Source organism: Lynx rufus, unplaced genomic scaffold, assembly GCF_022079265.1.
Source record: "Lynx rufus isolate CCGP_SWC_20201006 ecotype Redwood Valley unplaced genomic scaffold, mLynRuf1.p SCAF_13, whole genome shotgun sequence".
Lineage (NCBI taxonomy): Eukaryota > Metazoa > Chordata > Mammalia > Carnivora > Felidae > Lynx > Lynx rufus.
This window is the reverse complement of record NW_025814827.1, coordinates 13,225,252-13,246,969: the sequence shown is the minus strand read 5'-3', so window position 1 is coordinate 13,246,969 and position 21,718 is coordinate 13,225,252. Positions and strand designations below refer to the sequence as shown.

Below are 21,718 nucleotides of genomic sequence, written 5' to 3'. Positions count from 1 at the left end.
CACCCAGAGTCTGTTCTCCACGCTCTAACTAAATCGATGGTTTCAGCACCCAAGTCTGACCTTTTGCTCTTAGGCTGAAACTCAAAACCCTTCCCTTGGCACCTGGCCACCTCTGCGGCCTCATCCTGACCTTCCTCCTGTCCATCCCCTTCGGCCTGAAGCCACGTTAACCTCACAACATCTTCCTTCCCTCCCCTCACCCGCCTGATGAGCAAAGTTCAAATGGCACTTCCTGGGAAAGTTTCCCTTGAGGACCCCAATCTAGAACAAGTCTCTTTGTTTTAAGTTTTCATTAGCCATGTTTCTTTCCTTAAGAGCAATTACCTTCATTTTTAATTACACATTGATGAGTGTGATTATTTGATGAAGATCCATCTTCCCTATGGGTCTCTAGGTTTCATGAGAGCTGGGGCAAGTCTGCTCACTGCTGTGCAGCTAGGTCCTTCCAAGGTGCCTGGCACACAAACAGCTTCTCATGGAACATTTCTGAATGAATTTCAGAGAGGTAGACACTTGAGTGGGAAACACAGACAACTGACCTCAGCTTCCCTAAGGTCCTTTCCACTGGGAGTCTGGCCTGGCCTGCGGAACCACTGCTCTTCTTTGTAAAGACCACGTTGGTCACTGATAGTTGCTAGTTATGTGTGGGCTATTCGGTGAGCTCTGGGAAATAGAGCAGAGACACTGGCACCAGAGAGGCCGAAGTTCAAATCCCTTCTCTACGCCACTCGATGGTCACGTGATTGTAAACAAGTTACTTAACTTCCTTCGATCATCATTTCCTAACCTGTAAAATGGAGGTGACAGCTTCCTAGTTCATAGTGTTGTTGGACAGATTGATAGAGATAATGTATGTCTAATGCTGAACCCAGACTCAGGGCCAGAGTAGACATCCCATCAAGGTTGCTCTCTCCCACCTTCTTGCTCCCCACCACCCTGCTGTCCATGCACTTCCCCTGTGCTCACCTCTTTTTATGTGGGACTCTTTAGCTACTTTCTCTAGGGCTGTGTAAGCCATGTGGTGGCCCTGTCTTTTGTTAGCCTCATGTGATCACGGCCTCAGTGATCACACTTCCAGTGGCCTGATGTCTTAGTTGGGTTCCCCCAGAACTGGCACCTGAGACAAGGATTCCAGCGTAGGTGGTTTGTCTGGGAGATGATTCTAGAAGCCACAGTAGAGAAGGGAGACAGGGCGAGGAATGACGTGTGATCATGCAGGTCACCACTGTGCCCATCTGGAGCTTAACCCTCAGGGAACTCTAGAAGACAATTATTCTATCCAAGGAGCAAGGGAATTAAGGCATACACCTGGCCCCAACAGTCTGTCTTTTCACAGAGGTGAGGGTGGCATGGCAATGACCCTCTGACACCTCCTGTGTGCCACATTCATGTGCAGGACTGAGAATGTGTGGCACCAGAGAAGCCTCACGGGCACAGAGCTGCAGGTGCTGGCATGGAAGGGGTGACATGGACATATGGGCAAGACACCAACAGCTTCTGCCTCAACTGGTGAACAGCTCCTAAATTCATGCCTTCCTGGTCACAGCTTCCACGTTTCCTCGACCAAAGTGAGTGTAACATGCCTACTGCCTTGTTCTAGACATAACTACATTCTAGCCATAGACTCTTCCAGTTTGCAAACTGATAAATGAAGGAACTTCAGGGGCGCCTGGGTGGCCCAATCGGTTGAGGATTCAACTCTTAATTTCAGCTCAGTTCATGATCTCACCATTCATGAGTTCAAGCCCCACGACTGGCTCTGCACTGACCGTGTCAAGCCTGCTGGAATTCTCTCTCCCTGTCTCTCTGCCCCTCTCCCCGCAAAATAAATAAATAAACATTTTTTTTTTTTTTTTTTAGTGAAGGAACTTTATACCTGTCTTTTGATTTGGGACAGGAAGGAACATCATTTCCTAAACCAAAGGCTGCTTTCTCTGCTTTCTATTATACTCTCAAATATCCCACATAACTACCTTCATTTGGCAAGTTTTAAAGACACAGTCTGCATATTTAAAGCCTGTGTAAGTCCAAGAGAAAGTTTTCATCACCTTTAAAATTTCTAATTCTTTCCCCCCACCCAATCACATATAGATAGCTCAGGTTTATTGTTAACATTACCTGAGGATATTTTAAAACATCCAGATAATCGAGAACCCTAATTAATGAATGTCTGGATAATAGGAGGGTCACTACATTAAATGCCCGTTGATAATATAGGCCAGATAAAGCACAGGGGAGGAGTTTCAGATGTGACCTGTCCTGATGAGCCAACTCTGACCCTCTGGATGTTATTCATTATTAAGCAATATGTACTAAGTGCCTACAAGGTGCAGAGTGCTGTGCTAGGCACACAGAGAGGCTTGAGAAGGTTTCAGAAAGAAAGAACTTCCCTTCTTCAAAACAACTCTGAGTCTATTCTAATTTCCGCTATTAGAGATTTTTTTTTTCTTTTCCAGCATCCTTTTATACAATGAATTCTCACTAGGAGGGATCAAAGTCCCAGATGATACAGCCAAGAGGGGCCTCAGTGTTCCTACTGCTGTACAGATAGAGACCCAGAAGGGAAATGATTAGCCTGAAGTGACCCAACCCACAGTGGGTAGAGCTGGGCCTGAAGTCCATGCCTCTGTCCCTACTGTCTGCTTTCTTCACATTTTAAAACTGTTATCTGACCTTCGCATTTGAGGGTGGATTAATTAAGGGCTGGTCTCCGAGATAGCTTTCTTTCTTTTTTTTTTTTTAATTTTTTATTGTTTATTATTTTTGAGAAAGCAAGCACGGAAGGGGCAGAGAGAGGGAGACACAGAATCGGAAGCAGGCTCCAGGCTCTGAGCTCTGAGCTTTCAGGACAGAGCCCGATGCGGGGCTGGAAGTCACAGACCGCAAGATCATAACCTGAGTTGTAGTCGGTTGCCCAACCGACTGAGCCACCCAGATGCCCCTCTGAGATAGAGCATGTACTGGCAAAGTGGGTTTCACCACCTGCCCCCACTCTCAACTTTGCAGCTGATGGTCGTTTTCTCTGGCAGACCCTTTGCTGGCTAAACTCCTCTGAACACCCTTCTAGCTCACCGCTGTTTCTCCTCTGACCACTGGATCAAAATCCAATGGGAAAATCATTTTAAGTGTTCACTCTTTTTTTTTAATGTTTATGTATTTTTGAGAGAGAGAGAGAGAGAGAGCAAGCACAAGCAGGGGAGGGGCAGAGAGAGGGGGACAGAGGATCCAAAGTGGGTTCCGCACTGACAGCAGAGAGCCTGATGCGGAACTCGAACTCATGAACCGTGAGATCATGACCTGAACTGAAGACAGACGCTCGACCAACTGAGGCACCCAGGTGCCCCAAGTGTTCACTCTTAAGAGCCCCCGTACTCCAGACCTACTGAGTCAGAACTCATCTCAGGGGCTTGGGCCAAGGAAACTACACTTGTAATAAGCCTTTCATGTGTCACACCAAAGTTTGAGAACTATCAGCCTACTGGCTGAAGCCCAGCATCTTCAATGTGGCTTAGAAGACCTGCCTACCTTCTGGCCTCACCTCCATCAGCCAGGCTGAACCACCCTCTGTTCCAGAAACAGGCCTCAATATTGTCAAGTCCCTGCACCTTGGCTCACTCTGTTTCCCCTGCCTTGTTTGCCTTTCTTTCATCAATTCTACAGGGTGAATTCCTGTTCCTCCTGTTCTCCTCCAAAGCCCTCCTGAAATGTCCCTTCCTCTCTGTCGCTCTTCTTGACTCCTTCCCTGTTTCTCCTTCCTTCTCATAGTTATCGATACCTGTATCTATTACAGCACTTATGTTCCTGTAGGAATGAGTTCTAGGCCTCTACCTCGATCCAGGGCCCCTGGGAACACACATTGCTCCTTTGTGTGTATTAGAAAAAGGCACCCCTTCCTCCAGAGCCAGACACGTGGCTTGGCAATAAGAGTAGAGGCTGGATTTCAGCCCAGGCACCCTCCCCAGGCACCCTCGTGCAGGCCAGAGGCTGCTCAACCACGTGCAGGGGCCCTCTACCTGCCTTCTCTGCTGTGAGCTCCTGAGGGTCCCCTGGAACTTGTTCATCATTGTACATCCCCAGCCTGGAAGTGTGGCCCTGCAGTGACTGTCTATAAAAGGTTTTATGAGCTGAAGTGAACGGTATGCGGGCTGGGAGCATAGGCAGTGTTGCTCCTCACATGAGTCATCAAATGCTGTGAATTGCAGGAGGCCCCCAGAGCAGCATAGGCGGGATGAATAATGTCATCTGTTCTGTTCTCCATGGATTTTGGATATTTTAACATCTGCAGCTGGAAATTGTTCAGAGCTGTGAGACTAAAATAGATGCCTGCAGCAATCTGTTAACTCATTCTTTGCCTTTTGGACCTAAAAAAAAAAAAAAATCCTTTCTACTTTCCCCAGAGTTAATCTATCTGAGGCTAGTTGTTATTAAGGCCATGGGAGAAATCGCCTGCCTGAAAGTCCCTCCACAAGATCCCTTCTGCCGCACAACTCGCCCATCAGTCAAGTGCAGTTGCCTGTCAGGCCCCCCGCGGCTGAGTCGCTAAGTCGGGAAACACAGTCATCCACAGTAACAGAACGACAGAGCGCAGTGTCAGACTCCCTGCTGCTCTGTAGAGAGGGGACATGGGTGGCAGTGCAGGGTTTGGTTCCAGTTCCCGGGCGTTTAACATTCTCATTACTCCAGTGAGAATGCATTCCCGTGTGACTTGATTCCTTTCCTTAAAAAGGTCATTATGACATTTCACGACAGGGTTGTTCGTTAACCTTCTGTCAGTACCAATCCAGGAGAGGCATAGGAATTGAATTCCTATTTTGTCTTTAATCACTGAGGCAGTGACCAAACAATGAAGTCGACAAGTGGAGGAAAAGAGATGTGAGAGCAAGACAAACCATGTAAGAATAAACTGGAAGATTAGTTCACATGCAGCAGGAAAAGAACTGGTGACTTTAGTAGTTGACCTCTGGGGTGTTTGTTTGTTTGTTTGTTTGTTTTAATTTTCACTAAAAATAATATTAGGGGCAGAATAAACAGTTTTAATTTATACTCTTCATCAGCTGGCCTCCTCACTAAAGTTTATATTTCATCATTTTTACAGGTCCAAGCACACTTAATTGTCACAACAAACATTCAGTGTCATTATGATGAGTCCTACCTTACAGATGAAAAAACTGAAATTCAGGACTCATCACCCAAATTCAGACCCAACAGGTCATAAAACAGGTGCTGAGCTTTGTATATGAGGGACACAAACATATGTAAGACAAAGTCATGCCTTCAATGGTTTGCAAACTAAATCAGAATAAACAACATGGACAGTGATTGGAAGACAAAATATCAAGGTAAAAGACAGAACATTTAGCTCGGATATTAACCAGAGAAGTCTACATGCAGGAGACAGAAATCGGAAGTTGTGCAATAATCACATTCAGGAAAAGACATGAAAACATTCTGAGGGTCCTGAGGTTTGGATTTTTTTTTAATATACAGTTAGTACCAGAGCAGGGATTTGAACCCACTTCAGAACTCATCACAATTTCATTTGCACCCTACATTTTCTAAAAGAGACCATTTTTCGAGCAGGTTTAGGATAGCAACAATATTGAGCAGAATATTCCAGAGATTTCCCATATATCTCCTGCCTCCACACATGCATAGCCTCTCCCATTATCAACATCTTCCACCAGAGCAGTATGTATGTTACAAATGATGAACCTACCTTGACACATCATTATCATCCAAGGTCCACAGTTTATATTAGTATTCACTCTTGGTGTTGTACATTCTATAGGTTTGACCAAATTTTAATGACTTTATAGTATCAAACAGAATAGTTTCATTGTCCTAGAAATCCTCTGTTCTCCACCTTTGTATGCCTCCCTCCCCACTAATCCCTGCACTGATCTTTTTACTCTCTATAGTTTTGCCTTTCCCAGAATGTCGTGTAGTTGGATTCATACCTTATGTAGACTTTTCAAACTGGCTTCTTTCACTTAGGAATATGCATGTGAGTTTCCTCCATATCTTTTCATGGCTTAATAGCTCCTTTCTTTCTTTTACTGCTGAACAATAGTCCCTTGTCTGGATGTGCTACAGTTTATTTATCCATTCACCTACTGAAGAACATTTTAATTGCTTCCTAGTTGTGACCATTATGAATAAAGCTTCTATAAGTATCCATGCGCAGGTTTTTGTGTGAACATAAATTTTCAATTCCTTTGGCTAAACACCAAGGAGAGAGACTGCTGGATTATGATAAAATATGTTTAGTCTTGTAAGAAATTGTTAAACTGTCTTCCAAAGCAGCTATACTGTTATGCATGCCCACCAGCAATGAATGAGAGTTGCTCCATATCCTTGTCAACATTTGGTGTTGTCAGTTAGATCTTGACCATTCTAATAGGTGTGTAGTTGTATCTCACTGTTGTTTTACTTTGCATTTTCTTGATGACATATCATGTGGAACCCTCTTTCATATGCTTATCTGTCATCTGTGTAAGGGGTCCACTGAGATCCTTGGCATATTTTTAATTCAGTTGTTTGTTTTCTTATTGTTGAATTCTAAGAGTTTTTTGTATATTTTTGGCTAACAATCTTTTTCGGCTTGGGGGTTTGTAGGTTTTGTTTTTTGGATAACAGTCTTTTATCAGATATGTCTTTTGCAAATATTTCCTTTGTGACCTCTCATTCTCTTGATGGTGTATTTTGCAGAGCAGAAATTTTTAATTTCAGTGAAGTCAAACTTATCCATTTTTTTCATGAATCATGCATGTCTTTAGTGTTGTATTTATGAAGTCATGGCCAGACCAAAAGTCATCTAAATTTTCTCCAATATTATTCTCTAGAAGTTATATAGTTTTGCATTCTTAATTTGTTTTTGTGATGATTTTAAGTTAATTATTGGAAGAGTGTAAGGTCTGTATCCAGATTTTTTTTTTTTTTTGCATGTAAACATCCAGTTGTTCCAGCATCATTTGTTGAAAGGCCATCTTTTCTCCATTGTATTGCCTTTGCTCCTTTGTCAAGGACCAGTTTACCTAATTATGTGGGTCTATTCATGAACTTTCTATTCTGTTCCAGTGATCTATTTGTCTGTTATTTTGCCAGTACTTGATTACTATAGCTTTAAAGGAAGTCTTGAAATTGAGTGATGTCAATACTCCAACTTTGTTCTTCTCCTTCAATATTGTGTTGGCTATTATGGATCTTTTGCCTGTCTATATAAACTTTAGAATCAGTGTATTGGTATCCACAAAATAAATTGCCAGGATTTTAATTGGGATGGCAATTAACCTATATATCAGGTTGTAAAGAACTGACATCTTGACAATATTGAGTCCTCCTTGCCACAAACATGGAATATCTCTCTACTTATTTAGTTACTTTGATTTTATTCACCAGAGTTTTGTAGTTTTCCTCATATAGGTCTTGTACATATTTTTCCAGATTATACCTAAGTATTTTTTTGGGGGGTGCTAATGTGAATGGTGTTGTCTTTAATTTCAAATTCCACCTGTTCATTGTTAGTATATTAGGGAAGAAATTAGCTTTTATATATTAACCTTGTATCCTGAAACCTTGCTATAATGGCTTTTGGTCAATTCTTATGGATTTTCTACATAGATGATCATTTCATCAACAGACAAAAGTTTTATTTCTTCCTTTCCAGTCTGTAAACCTTTTATATGCTTTCTTGTCTTATTCCACTAGTTAGGACTTCAGTATAATGTGGAAAAACTGTGCTGAGAGGGGACATCTTTGCCTTGCTCCTGATCTTAGTGGGAAAGTTTTTCACCATCAATTATGATGTTAGATGTAGGGTTTTTTTATAGATATTCTTTATCAAGTTGAGGAAATTCTCTAGTCCTCCTTAACTGAGAGGGTTTTTTTTTTAATCATGAATGGAAATTGATATTATCAGATATATTTTTTTGCATCTATCCATATGATCATATGATTTTTCTTCTTTAACCTGTTGATGTGATGGATTACATTAATTGATATTTGAATGTTGAACCATCCTTGCACACCTGGGATAAATCCCACTTGGCCATGGTATATAATTCTTTTTATACATTGTTGGACTCAATTTGCTGGTATTTTGTTGAAGATTTTTGTATCTTTGCTCATGAGAGGTATTGGTCTATAGTTTCTTTTCTTGTAATAACTTTGGTTTTAGTATTAGGGTAATGCTGGCGTTATAGAATGAGTTTACAAGTATTCCCTCTTCTCTGCTTCTAATCTCTGAAAGAGATTGTAGAGAATTGGTTTAATTTCTTCCTTAAATATTTATTAGAATCCACCAGTGAACCCATCTGAGCCTGGTGCTTTCTGTTTTAGGAAGTTATTAATTATTGATTCAGTTTCTATAATATATAGAGGCCTACTCAGATTGTCCATTTCTTCTATGTGCATTTTAGCAGACTGTCTTTCAGGCAGTTGGTCCATTTCATCTAGGTTATTAAATTCGTAGACATAGACATGTTCATAGTACTCCTTGATTATTCTTTTAATGTCTGTAGGATTTGTGGTGATGTTCCTTTTTAATTTCTAATATTAGTAATTAGTATCTTCTCTCTTCTCTTTTCTCTTTTCTTCTCTTCTCTTGTTATCATAGGTAGAGACTCAACAGTTTTATTGATCTGCTAATCAAAGAACTAGCTTTTAGTTTCATTGATTTTCCCTATTGATTTTCTGTTTTCAATTTTATTGATTTCTGCTCTGACTTTCATTTCTTTTCTTCTGCTTACTTTGTATATTTAATTTGCTCTTCTTATTCTAATTTCCTAAGATTGAAATTTACATGACTGATTTTAGATTCTTTTTCTTATTTAATATATTCATTTAGTGGTATAAGTTTCCCTTTAAGCACTGCTTTTGCTGCATCCCACAAATTTTGAGAAGTTATGTTTTCATTGTCATTTAGTTCAATAGTTTCTGTGGGTTTTTTTTTAATGTTTATTTATTTATTTTGAGAGACAGAGCACAAGCAGGGAGGGGCAGAGAGAAAGGGAGAGAGAGAATCCCAAACATGCTCCATGCTGCCAGCACAGAGCCCAACAGGGGCATGCAATCTCATAAACCATGAGATCATGACCTGAGCCAAAATCAAGAGTCAGTCGCTGACTTAACCAACTGAGCCACCCAGTCACTGCAAGTTCAACAGTTTTTTAGTTAATTTCCCTGAGGTTCTTCATTGATCTATGTGTTATTTAGAAGTGTGTTATTTAGGGGTGCCTGGGTGGCTCAGTTGGTTAAGCATCTGACTCAGGCTCAGGTCATGATCTCACAGTTTGTGGGTTTGAGTCCCATGTCAGGCTCTGTGCTGACAGCTCAGAGCCTGGAGCTGCTTCAGATTCTGTCTCCCTCTCTCTCTGCCCCTCCCCAGCTCATGCTCTGTCTCTCTCTGTCTCTCAAAAGTGAATAAAGGTTTTTAAAAAACATTTCTTAAAGAAAATTGTATTGTTTAGTCTCCAGATATTTTAAGATTTTTCTAGCTATTCTCTATTATTAATTTCTTAAATTTTTTTTAATTTTTAAAATTTTTGTTTTGTTACTAATTTCTATTTTAATTCTATTAGAGTCTGAGAGCAGATGTATGATTTCTATTCTTTTAAATTTGTTGAGGTAGGGGCGCCTAGGTGGCTCAGTTGGTTAGACATCTGGCTCTTGATTTCAGCTCAGGTCATGATCTCTCAATTCATCGGGCTCTGCACTGACAGAATGGAGATTGCTTGGGATTCTCTCCTTCTCTCTCTCTCTCTCTCTGTGCCCCTCCTCAGCTTGTGCATGCACTCTCTCTCTCAAAATAAATGAATAAACTTTAAAGAAAAGCTTGTTGAGGTGTGTTTTGTGTGTTTTATGGCCAAGAATGGGGTCTGCCTTGGTGAATGTTCCATATGGGCCTGAGAAAAATATGTATTCTGCTCTTACTGGATAAAATGAACTGTAGATGTCCATTATATCCAATTTATTAATAGTGTTATTGACTTCGGCGGTGTCATCCCCAATTTTCTGCCTGCAGGATCTGTCTGTCCATTTCTGATGGAGGGGAGTTGAAGTCTTTAACTATGACAGTGGATTCATCTATTTCTCCTTGCAGTTCTGTCAGTTTCTGCCTCACATCGTTTGACTCTCTGTTGTCAGGTGCGTACATATTAAGAATTGTTATGTTTTATTGAAGAATGAATCATGAGGATTCTTTTTAATTGCATTTTTTAAATTAAACATTTTATTTTCTGAGATAGGTGTAGATCACATGCCCTGATAAAGAATCCAGAGAAATCCCATGTGCCCTTTACCCAATTTCCCCCAATGGCAACATCTTGCAAAACCATAGAATTAATATCACAACCAGGACATTGATATAACTGCAATCCATCAATACAAATCAGGTTTCCCAGTTTTACTCATACTCATTTGTGCATGTCTGTGTATTTAGTTCTGTGTAATTTAATCACACACGTAGGTTCATGTGTCCACCGCAGTCAAGATAAAGAACAGTTCCATCACCACCAATATGCTTCAGGTTGCTTTTTATAAATGCTCCCAACTCCCTTCTCTCCTCCTCCTGCCCCAGTCCCTAACCTCTTGTAACCACTAGTCTGTTATCCATTTCCATAATTTTGTCACTTCAAGAATGTTATATAAATGGGAAAAGGATCCAAATAGACGTTTCTCCAAAGAAGAAGTACAAATGACAGATAAACTCAACATCATTAGCCTTCAGAGAAATGCAAAGCAAAGCCACATCAGATAGCACTTCACACCTGCAAGGATGGCTGTTATCAAAAAGACAGTATTGGCAGGGATATGGAGAAATTGGGACTCTCATCCAACGCTGGGGGGAAAGTAAAATGATGCAGCTGCTTTGAAAACAATCTGGCAGGTTCTCAAAAGATTAAACATAGAGTTATCATATGCCCTAGCAATTCCAGTCCTAGGTCTATGCACAGTGAAAACCTATGTGCACAAAAAACTTGTATATGAAGTTTCATTGCAGCTTTACTGGTAGTAATCACAAATTGGAAATAGCTCTAATGTCCATCAACCAATAATACATAAACAAATTGTGGTATATCCATATAATGCAATGCCACCCACCAGTAAAAGGGAATGAACTATTAATACATGAGTTAGCATGTATTAATTTCAGAATAATTATGCTGAGTAAAAGAAGGTATACAAAAAAAAGAGCATATACATGCCATATTTTTTCACATACATAATATTCTAAAAAATGCAACCTAATCTACAGTGCCAAAAAACTGTTGCTTAGGGAATGGATAGGGAAACAACTAGCGAGGCAGGAAAGGATTGTAAAGAAGATGATGGAGGGATGCCTGGGTGGCTCAGTCAGTTGAGCATCCAACTTCAGCTCAAGTCATGATCCCACAGTTCATGGGTTTGGACCCCATGTCAGGCTCTGTGCTGACAGCTCAGAGACTGGAGCCCGCTTCGGATTCTGTCTCCCTTTCTCTCTCTGCCCCTCCCTGCTCACTTGATCTCTGTCTCAAAAATAAATAAACACTTTAAAATAATTTATAAAAAATTTTTAAAAAGAGGATGATGGATATGTTCATTGTCTTGATTGTGATTGATGGTTTCACACTTAATCAAACTGTACACTTTAAATACATACAGCTTATTATATTTTAATTATATCTCAATAAAGTTTGTTTTAAGTACACCATTAAATAACATACTTCTAAAAAACACACGTAATCCTACAAATTCCTCCTCCTCTACATTCTCTTGTCTTTATACGTGTTTGTGTTTTTACTACTGCAAAGCAGAATGTCTTACTTTTTCCACTTAACACTGTTTCAATGATTATTTCTTAAATTATGCTTTATTATCATTTTTTCAAGTTTTTCCTTTTTCTTAAATTTTTTTTTAGTGCTTATTTTTGAGAGAGAGAGACAGAGCATGAGCAGGGAAAGGCCAGGAGAGAGAGGGAGACACAGAATCTGAAGCAGGCTCCAGGCTCTGAGTTGTTAGCACGACGTGGGGCTGGAACTCATGAACCACGAGGTCATGACCTGAGCCAAAGTCAGAGGCTTAACTGACTGAGTCACCCAGGCACCCCTCATTTTTTCAAGTTCTTATTTTGTTATACATGAACTTTTACATGAAAATATAAAATACAGGGGTACCTGGGTGGCTCAGTCGCTTAAGCATCCGACTTCAGCTCAGGTCATGATCTCACAGTTTGTGAGTTTGAGCCCAGTGTCAGGCTCTCAGCTGCCAGCACAAGGGCTGCTTCAGATCCTCTTACTCCCAACCTCTCTGCCCCTCCCCCGCTCATTGCATGTTCTCTCTCTCACTCTCTCTCTCTCATAAATACACACATATATATATAATACAGAGAGAAAAATGTGCAAATTATAAGTATACATCTCAATGAATTATCACTAAGTGAACACATCTATAAGATCTCGCTTTGAAAACAAGGATCTCTGGGGCACCTGGGTGGCTCAGTCACTTAAGCAGCCAACTTCCGCTCAGGTCATGATCTTATGGTTTTTGGGTTCGAGTCCCACATCTGGCTCTGTGCTGACAGCTCAGAGTCTGGAGCCTGCTTCAGATTTTGTGTTTCCATCTCTCTCTGCCCCTCCCCTGCTCATGCTCTGTCTCTCTCTCTCTGTGAAAAATAAACTTTAAAAAAACATTTAAAAAAATTTATTTTTGAAAACAAGGATCTCTTTTTGAAGGATAGTATTTGGGGCTGAACAATTCACAGTGCACCGTCAAAGATAAACACGGTAGGGCATTAGTTCAAGTGGTGAAAACAGATTTTCTTCAGGAACCACTGACAGTAGAGGAAAGAGCAGAGGGCCATTCAGATTTGTACAGAGGTGCTGGAGTATTTTAAAGGAAAAATGAGGGTACAGGGAGGGGGCAGAATGAACAGAATCAGAGAAGTGAAAAATTACAAAAAGCTGAGAGAGTTTGTTTGTGTAAAAGGCATCTGAATTAACCTGCTAGTTAACCTGTTAATAACCTGCTAGTTATTGAAGTTAGGTTCCTACCCACCCATAGAAACTGGGAGACAGATGGCCTATCTTCAGGTGTTGACTGACACAAACAGTAAATGCTTTTGGCAGCCCTGATTTTTGTCGGGCAAGCACCTTAGAGGGGAGGGTCGGCCTAGTGATATGGCCTTGAGCTGTTAGAAACTGTTAGTGTCGGTTTATGGGGTTTTTTTATAGCCAAGGTTGAGGCCTAGTCGAGAGGAGGGCTCAAAGGAGTCTGGCCAGAGTTTGGTCACGGAGAAAATCTTTGCCAGCACAACTCTCCCACAGATTGAAGGGCTTTCAAAATCATCCTGGGCCCCTTTCCACTAAATGTCAGGGGCCCCCCTCCTCCCTCCCCCAATTATGATAAGCAAAAAAAGAAAAAGACAAAGTAGCTCAATGCCTTCCTAAATGCCCCATCCCACTAAAACCACCACACTATATAATGTCTGATGTGCCTTCCAGCTTTGCAATCCTCAAGTAATACCACTGGCTATTTTGTCTCCATTTGAAGATAGAGTCAGGGGCGCCTGGGTGGCTCAGTCAGTTAAGCTTCCGACTTCGGCTCAGGTCATGATCTCTCCATCCATGAGTTCAAGCCCCGCGTCGGGCTCTGTGCTGACAGCTCGGAGCCTGGAGCCTGCTTTGGATTCTGTGTCTCCCTCTCTCTCTGCCCCTCCCCCACTTGTGCTCTGTCTCTCTCTATCAAAAATAAATAAATTTAAACAATAAAAATAAAATAAAAAAAGAAGATAGAGTCAAAGAAGCAGGCAGAAAAGACAGTATGCAGAAATGGCAGGCGGGGAATGGAGGGTGGAGGCAGCTATCTCGGCCCTGCCTCCTCTGTAAATCTACATGGCAAATGCATACACACTCCCTTGTCTGAATCACTTTGTACAAATCCCCAGGCAGCAAAGCAAGGAAATGCGCAGACCCTGGAGCAAACCCTAATTCTAATTCCAGTTCTTCCATTTGACTTTATTTCTTTGAGCAACTTAGCCTCTCTTAGCCTCTGTTCTCTTACTTGTCAGGGAGATAATACCTATTGCTCAATGTACAAATGCATATCAAGCAGCCAGCACATAATAAAGTCCAATGATGGTGAGCTCTCCTCCCTCAGGGGGTGAGATTGCCCAGTGCTAGTAAGGTCTTCTCCCTGGGTGAATTCCATTTTCTAGTCCTCCAGCAGGATTCTCTCAAGCTAAAAAACAAAACCAGCAAATGAAAACCTTAGGAGATGGAACTTGAGTAGCAGATTGCAACTATTTTTCTATAAAAAGTACAATTTTACACTCATTCATATAGAGTCTTCAGTATATACTTGTTGAAAGCTCACCATGTGCCAGGCACTAGGGCTAAACCCAGATGAAATAGTCTCTGCTCTGAAGGAATTCACGGACCATTGGCAAATCCAAAAAGTTAGGTAAAAAAACAAATCCAAAGAGTTAGGTCAAATTGTACCACAGGGCTAAGTGCCGCAATGGAGGAATGTAGGGCAAGATGGAGGCAGGAAGGGAGCGTCCCACACCCTCCAGGGCGGGGTTGGCTGGGTAAACCCCAGATGTTGATGAGAACTTTCCAGGAAGAAACAAAAGCTTGTGCAAAGGCCTGGAGGCAGCCAGCAGCCTGTTCTCTGAGAACTCGAGATAAGAGCCCTGATGAGAAGTGGGAGGTGAGGGCGGTGGGAAAGTTGGGAGCATACTGTCTGCTGCAGATTACAAAGACCACTATAGCCAGGTCAAGTAGAAAAGGAGTTTATTGAAACATATTGGGTGGGATGACCATATATTTTCTCGCCCCATTTGAGAGGGAAAGGGCACTATTTTTAATTATGCCTGACGGCAGATGTACAGGAGACACGCATGGAGTTGTTAATATTAGGGCACTCCCCAAAGCTGGAAAATTGAGAGCAGTGCACAGCCTGGAACACTGACCAGGCCTGCAGTGGGGCGGCCCTGCTGCCCAGACAGGCACTGGACACTGGACAAGAACTCCTGTCACTGCCATCCAGGGAAGCACCCTTGATGGCATTACCAGCTTCCAAAAACGGGCACCTCTGATTGGTGGAGCCTACTTCACACACCTGCCACCAAGTGAAGGAAGACTGAGAAGATAAATTCTGACACCACCACCTCCCGGCTGGGAGGCTTTGGGCCAATTACTTCACTTCCCTGTACTTCTATTTCCTCATGGAGGAAATGGCAAGGATAATAACACTAGCTGCCTTTAGAGTTGGCACGCTGCTAAAATGAAATATGTGTCAAGAGCTTAGACCTGTGCCTGGCACAGAATAGCACTATGTAAGCATTTGCTATGATTGTCATTTATTCCCCAAGGAGGCAGAATTCAGAAGAGAGGAAATTCTCTCAAAGAAAGGAAAAGTGTTTTTGCAGGGGCCCAACAGAATGACACATATCCACTACACCTTGATTCAGTGCTGAAATTGTAACAGAAATGAATTATTCCACTCATTTATTTACTCAACAAAAATGGCAGTGTCCATGGGGCTGAGGGTACAAATAATGCCTTATCTTTTCATTTGCATAAATCAAATCAAACATAGCAAAAGCTCCACCCATCAAGGTTGGTAAAAAGCACTAGATGGATCTTCTTTGTGGGGGTGGGACTCCTTACACCACCTTAGTATTAAACAAAGAGCCCCAGAAAGTTGTGGGATTGTGTTGCTGGAACCCTGTCTATGGTTGTTGTTGCTGTGGTGCTCTGCCAGGGGCGAGGAGTCCCCGGGTCTGTGGAGGCTATTGTAGGTGGGATTCTTCTCTGGACATTTAACCTTGTCAGCCTCCAACTTAGTCTGGGAGACCTTCACTGAGCTCTGCAAAGCCATGGGTTTTGGAAGTTCCCGCTCAATGTACACAGGCAACCGTGCATTCTAGGGGCAGGCTCTCTAAGGCTCCGCCAGCTGCATGGCCCAGACCCAGGGCCACACCGGCCACCATTCATGCACCAACCACCATTCTCCTGTCAGCCCCCTGACTCCACAACTGCTCCTGGTGGTGAGTGTAGGCGTGAGGGACTGGAAGGAGGGGAGAGGGCGATGAAAGCAAGCAACCCAAAGGCCCCCTTCAACCTCTGCCAGGGGCCTCCGTGCAAGAGGCAGCCTGCCCAGCTCCTGGAGAGAGGGTGTTGAACTGCACTTGGCAAAGGAAATAGTACCTAGAGCAACTGAATGTTCCCTTGAAATTACACTACTTTAATAGCTAGATGTGACTGAAAACGTTTGGGACCAAACAGGGATGTCACTAAAGTTCCTTTCTACCCAGTTGGAAAGAGATTTAGCCAAGCAAAGTAGATAGCTGGGAAAAAACAAAACCTTCTCTGTTTATACTTTGGTGGGTTGAGATCTCTCAAACAACCAGTTACAGTTGTTAACTGCCCCCTGGGGGATAAGGAAAGCCCAGACCTTCAGGTTGCAGAGGCCTGGCTACCCTCTTGGCAGAGAAGGAAATGTCGTTCATTCCTTTGTGGTAAATCCAATTCTGAAAAGAAAAAAAAAAAAAGTTTCTCAATAGGTTATCCTACCACGTGATGAACCACAGGAGTCTGGACTTTCTCCTGTTGAGAAATAGCACTTTAAATCATTTAAGTAGGGGATATGCATGATTACATTTCAGTTTTGGCATATTCATCCTGGTTCACACTACATCTTGTATTTTTAAATAAGCTTTTTAAAATTTTGGGATAACTGTAGATTCACATGCAATTCTAGGAAATCAGACTGATCTCGCATACCCTTTCCCAGTTTCCCCGTGGTAACATCTTGCAAATCTATAGGGCAGTATCCCAACCAGGATACTGACAGTTGATGCAGTCAAGATAGAGAAAAGTTCCATCACCACAAGGATCTCTTATGTTGCCCCTTATAGGATCTCTATATAGATCCTCACCACAAGGATCTCTTATATTGCCCAACCCCCTCCTTAACCCCTGGCAACACTAATCTGTTTTTTATTTCTGCAATTTTGTCAGTTTCAGAATGTTATATAAATAGAATCATACAGATACATATATATGTTTAGATATGTACATATATATGTATGCAGATATATACGTATATGTACAGACATATACAGATACAGATATATAAGTATTATATATACTGTATTCTCACAATAAAGTAAGCTAGAGAAAAGAAAATGTTAAAATCATGAGAAAGGGGCACCTGGATGGCTCAGTCAGTTAAGCGTCTTACTCTTGATTTTGGCTCAGGTCATGATTTCATGGTCCATGGATTTGAGCCCCGGGTCATGGGTTTGAGCTGTGCCGACAACACACAGCCCGCTTGGGATTCTCCCTCTCCCTCTCGTCTGCCCCTCCCCCACTCATATGTGTGCACGCACTCTCTTTCTCTCTCTCAAAAGAAATAAATAAACATTTAAAAAAGGAAATTATAAGGAAGAGAAAATGCATTTACAGTATTGAACTCTATTTATCAAAACAAATCCACATATAAGTGGACCCATGCTATTCAAACCTATGTTGTTTAACGGTTAATTGTATATACTTTTAAACCTAAAAAACTTTCAAAAACATAGATGTGTAGCCATCAAAAATACATAATATTGTTTGTGTAGGTTTTAAAAATGTATACATGGTATTATTATATACAATTCGCTTGCTTCTCAGTTTTCTTTTTTCATTAAAAAAGGGGGGTTTGTCTTACATTTCTTATCGGCGACCTAGAGAGAGACCTAGCCCATTCCTTTCAATGAACACAGAGTATCCACGTGGTATGTATGTGCCACAACTTACCCATCCTTCACTGAAGGATATTTAGGTTGTTTCCAATGTTTTGCTATTACTAAAAATGCTACAGTAAACACCCTTGCATTGTTTCTGTATGCGCGTGTGTGAAAGATTGCAAAAACGGGCCATCTTCTCTGTATCCATTGTAATTTTTCACCCTCCCTGAATCCACCGCAATATGACTTTGAGGCTCTGCCCATCAGCAGTTAACGTCTGTTTCTCCTCCCTTTGAATCTAGGATGACCTTGGGCTAATTTGGCTAAGAGAATGCAGCAGACAAGACAGGGTGCCAGTTCCAAGCCTAGGCCTCATGAGGCCTTGAATCCTTCTCCTTTTCTCTCTTGGGTCCTTATCCGCCACCACGTGAACAAGCTGAGGCCAACCTGTTGGTTGGAGAAAGAGAGACCACACTGAAGAGAGTTGAGCTGTCTTCTGAGGGCATCCTGTACCAACCAGACCCAGCTAACCCAGCACGAACTGCTGACAACGACTGAGGCCAGAGGAAATCAAAACTGCCTACCTGAGTCCAGACCACCTGCCAGTCTGAAGAACTGTGAGCCAAGTCATTGTTTGAACCGCGAAAGTTATCAGATACACTTGTGCAGGTATTTCTTTAGAGTGGTTTTCAAACTGTAGCATGTATCAGAATCAGCTGGTGGGCTTTTAAAATCACAGATAGCTGGGCACCCCTGTTGGAGTGTCTGATTGAGTAGGTCGATCTGGGTGAAACCTGAACATATGCGTTTCTAATGACTCGGGTCATGCTAATGATGGTCCAAGTGCCATACTTTGAAAATCATAGCTCTAGAGTGTACAACCTAAAACGGTGTTGCTGGGTCATGAGTTACAAGCATTTTTTTAAACAGCTAATAGACACTCCCGAGCTGCCATCCGAAGTCAAGTTACCCTCAACTAAATTTTAAGGGATGAAAGAATAAACTACCGAAAGAACACATTAAAACCAGATAGTATGGTACAACAAGTGTAACAAAGGAAACAGCAGCATGAAAGAGGAAATGCTCTGAAATTCTTGTGGTTGGAAGGTTGGGCAGGAAGCTGATTAACTAATAGTTATGACCCCTGATATCTACACACCAAAGCACAGAGTATGAGTGATGAAGTAATTTTGAAAGTCTCCCTAGAAAACAGATAGTATTGCATAATACTAGATATTATAGTATAGCTTATACTGCACTGAGATACGGTGGAATAGGACTTGTGGCAAGAAGCAGCTCTAGAAGAATATTCTTTCTTCCAAAGAATCAAAGGGGAGATAAGATCTTGAATGTCGGTGCTCAGCCTCATTTCTCACTTCTTTCCCCTTTGTTTTCCATGGCCACTTTTAATTTCTTGAATGAACCCTCCTCCCTCCTACCACAGGGTCTTTGCTGTTGCTGATTCCTCTACATGGGACACTTCCTCCTCTTTCTGTCCATGCTTGGACCAAGTTAATTCCCATTTATCCTTAAGATCTTAGATCTCATTTTGCCTCATTAGAAAAACCTTCCCTAATCTTCCAATACTAGATCAAATCTCACCATTATAACCTCTCAACACACTATGCACCCCTCCTTCACAGCTCTTGTTACAGTTGGAATTTTACATTTATTTGTGTGTTTATATGATTCATGAATATCTTACCCTCCCGCCTGTGATCTCTAGGGGGCTGGGTATGTGTCTGTTTTGAGTAACCATTGTAACCTTAGCACCAACTTTGTCTGGTAAAGAGCAGATACCCATAAATATGTGTTGGATGATTAAGAGTAGGGTTCTGTGAAAGCCTTCAATGAACCTTAGATCAAAAGTGCAATGGGAAACATTCTGAAGAGGAAAATAGGAGAGGAAACAGAAGTACTTTCAGGACATCACACACTAGCAGGTCACAAATAGCAATGACGGGCTGCCAGCCGTTTAAACAACCACATCAAAAGTACTGGCTACTAGATCTCTGATCTCCTGGAGAAAAGTTTCTATTGGTGGACTAGTGGGTTCTGTATGAGGTCCAGTCATATTCAATATTTGAACAAGATGGAAGGCTTACCTATCTTGTTTGCAGATGATATGAAAGCCAAAAGCTTATTATAACATAGACAGTGACAGAATTTAGGTTAAAAATAATGCCAATGGAAATACTAAGCCAGGGGCGCCTGGGTGGCTCAGTCGGTTAAGCATCCAACTTCAGCTCAGGTCATGATCTCATGGTTCATGGGTTCGAGCCCTGCATCAGGTTCTGTGCTGACAGCTCAGAGCCTGGAGCCTGCTTCGGATTCTGTGTCTCCCTCTCTGTCTACACCTCCCCTGCTTGCACTCTCTCTCACAAAAATAAATAAACATTAAAAAATTGCAACAACAAAAAGAAATACTAAACCAAAACAGGTAAGATAAAGGTTAATCAATCTTGCAAGTACATGCTAAAGAAGGGAAGCTAGGTTTGACTATATTGTTTATATAAATGAAACAAAACAAAACAAAAAGACTTGATTGCTGACCACATATTCATTATGAACCAGTCTTGCAATTCAACTGGTGAAAATGCCAACTGTCCAGAAGAGGGAAGATGATGGGCTCACTTTACCGTGGACCCTGAAGCACAGTGTCTGCTAGTTCTTAGAACCGGTTTGGGGCCCGGAAACCTTAAGATATGAAGAACGATTAGAGCAGCTGGAGAAGGTTAGCCTGCAAAAGTAAACATTGAGGGAAAACAAAAACCGACCTCACGTAAAGGCAGCCCACGAAATTCATACTTCCAACTTCAGAAAAGATGCTCTTTTTAAATCTCTCATGATTTTTTATTTCCACAATTTCTGATAAATTCTTTTTAATATCTTTGTTGTTTCACTTATTCCTATTTTTTCATAAATCCTTACTTGTTTTGTGAATATTAGGCATTCACTTTTCTCTTCGAGGATTCTTTGGGAAAAAAACATACTTTGTTTTCTATCAACTTTTTTTTTTTTTTTAACCAGGGAATGGCTTCTTTTTTCTCTTTTCCTATAGATTGTCCTACTGCTTTCATTTTTTTGAGGTATTTCACTTTTTGATTATTGCCAGTGTTTCTTAGAAATATTTTCCTTCATATGTTTAGGAAATTTGGTTTGCCGGTGTATACTTAATGGAAATTTTCTTTCCTTCTTACTTTTCCTTCCTTTCCTTTTTCTTTATTCCTATCTTTCCCCTCCTCTTTCTGTCTTTACTTTTTAAAGTAAAAGTTTACTTTTCTTCTGTCTGGTTTCTGTGGCTCCCAGTCCAGAGCAAGCTAAAATATTGCCGTTCTGGGCTCTTGCCCCATGGTGATAGTAAAGAGGCAGCCAACACTTCTGCCAGCTGTTTGGTTAGGTTGCCTCCTAGGTACTTGGCTCTCATGGAGAACATTTATTCTCTGTTACCTTCACAGAAGCTATACTATGGGTGGCCTCGACCTGCTTCTGAACTGCTGGAAGTCCACCAGGAACTTGCCTTTTGCTCTCTGCATGGCTCTGTCCTTCTATTCCATTTTTGATCCAAGGAGAAGTACAGAAGAGTACATAAAATATATGTACAAATTTTAAAAGAATACTAAAATGAGTGCTCATTGTGACCACCACTAGCTATGTCTTTTACATTTTTGTCTTTGTATTTTTGTTCTCTTGTTGTCATGTGCTTGGAGTAGTGGGGCTTCCAGCAATACCATCTGATAGAATGCACCTGTCCATTCTAACTGCAGGTGGTGCTCTAGAGACCTCTGTGAGTTTCAGTGCCAAACCCCTGAGTCCTAGGATACCCTGATCTCTTGCTGGTAGTGGCTTTGTTAGCAGCCCCAGTGCTTTATAATTATTTAGCCCCAGTGTCTCCCTAATAAATACATATATTGAAAACTAAATATGCATAACTGTAAAATTGAAATGGATGTGTTTAATTATCTTTAAAATTAACATCGCCATTACTTGTTCAGCAATAATTAT

General features: G+C 41.5%; 1 long non-coding RNA gene across 1 annotated transcript; it reads left to right on the top strand.

Moving 5' to 3' along the window:
• Positions 1 to 1,402: 1,402 nt before the first annotated feature.
• LOC124508531 (uncharacterized) lies at positions 1,403 to 21,658 on the top strand. Its single transcript, XR_006961274.1, has 4 exons — positions 1,403 to 1,568; positions 10,022 to 10,143; positions 18,016 to 18,382; positions 21,172 to 21,658. It is a non-coding gene; the product is annotated as an uncharacterized LOC124508531 (long non-coding RNA).
• The last annotated feature ends 60 nt before the right edge of the window (positions 21,659 to 21,718 follow it).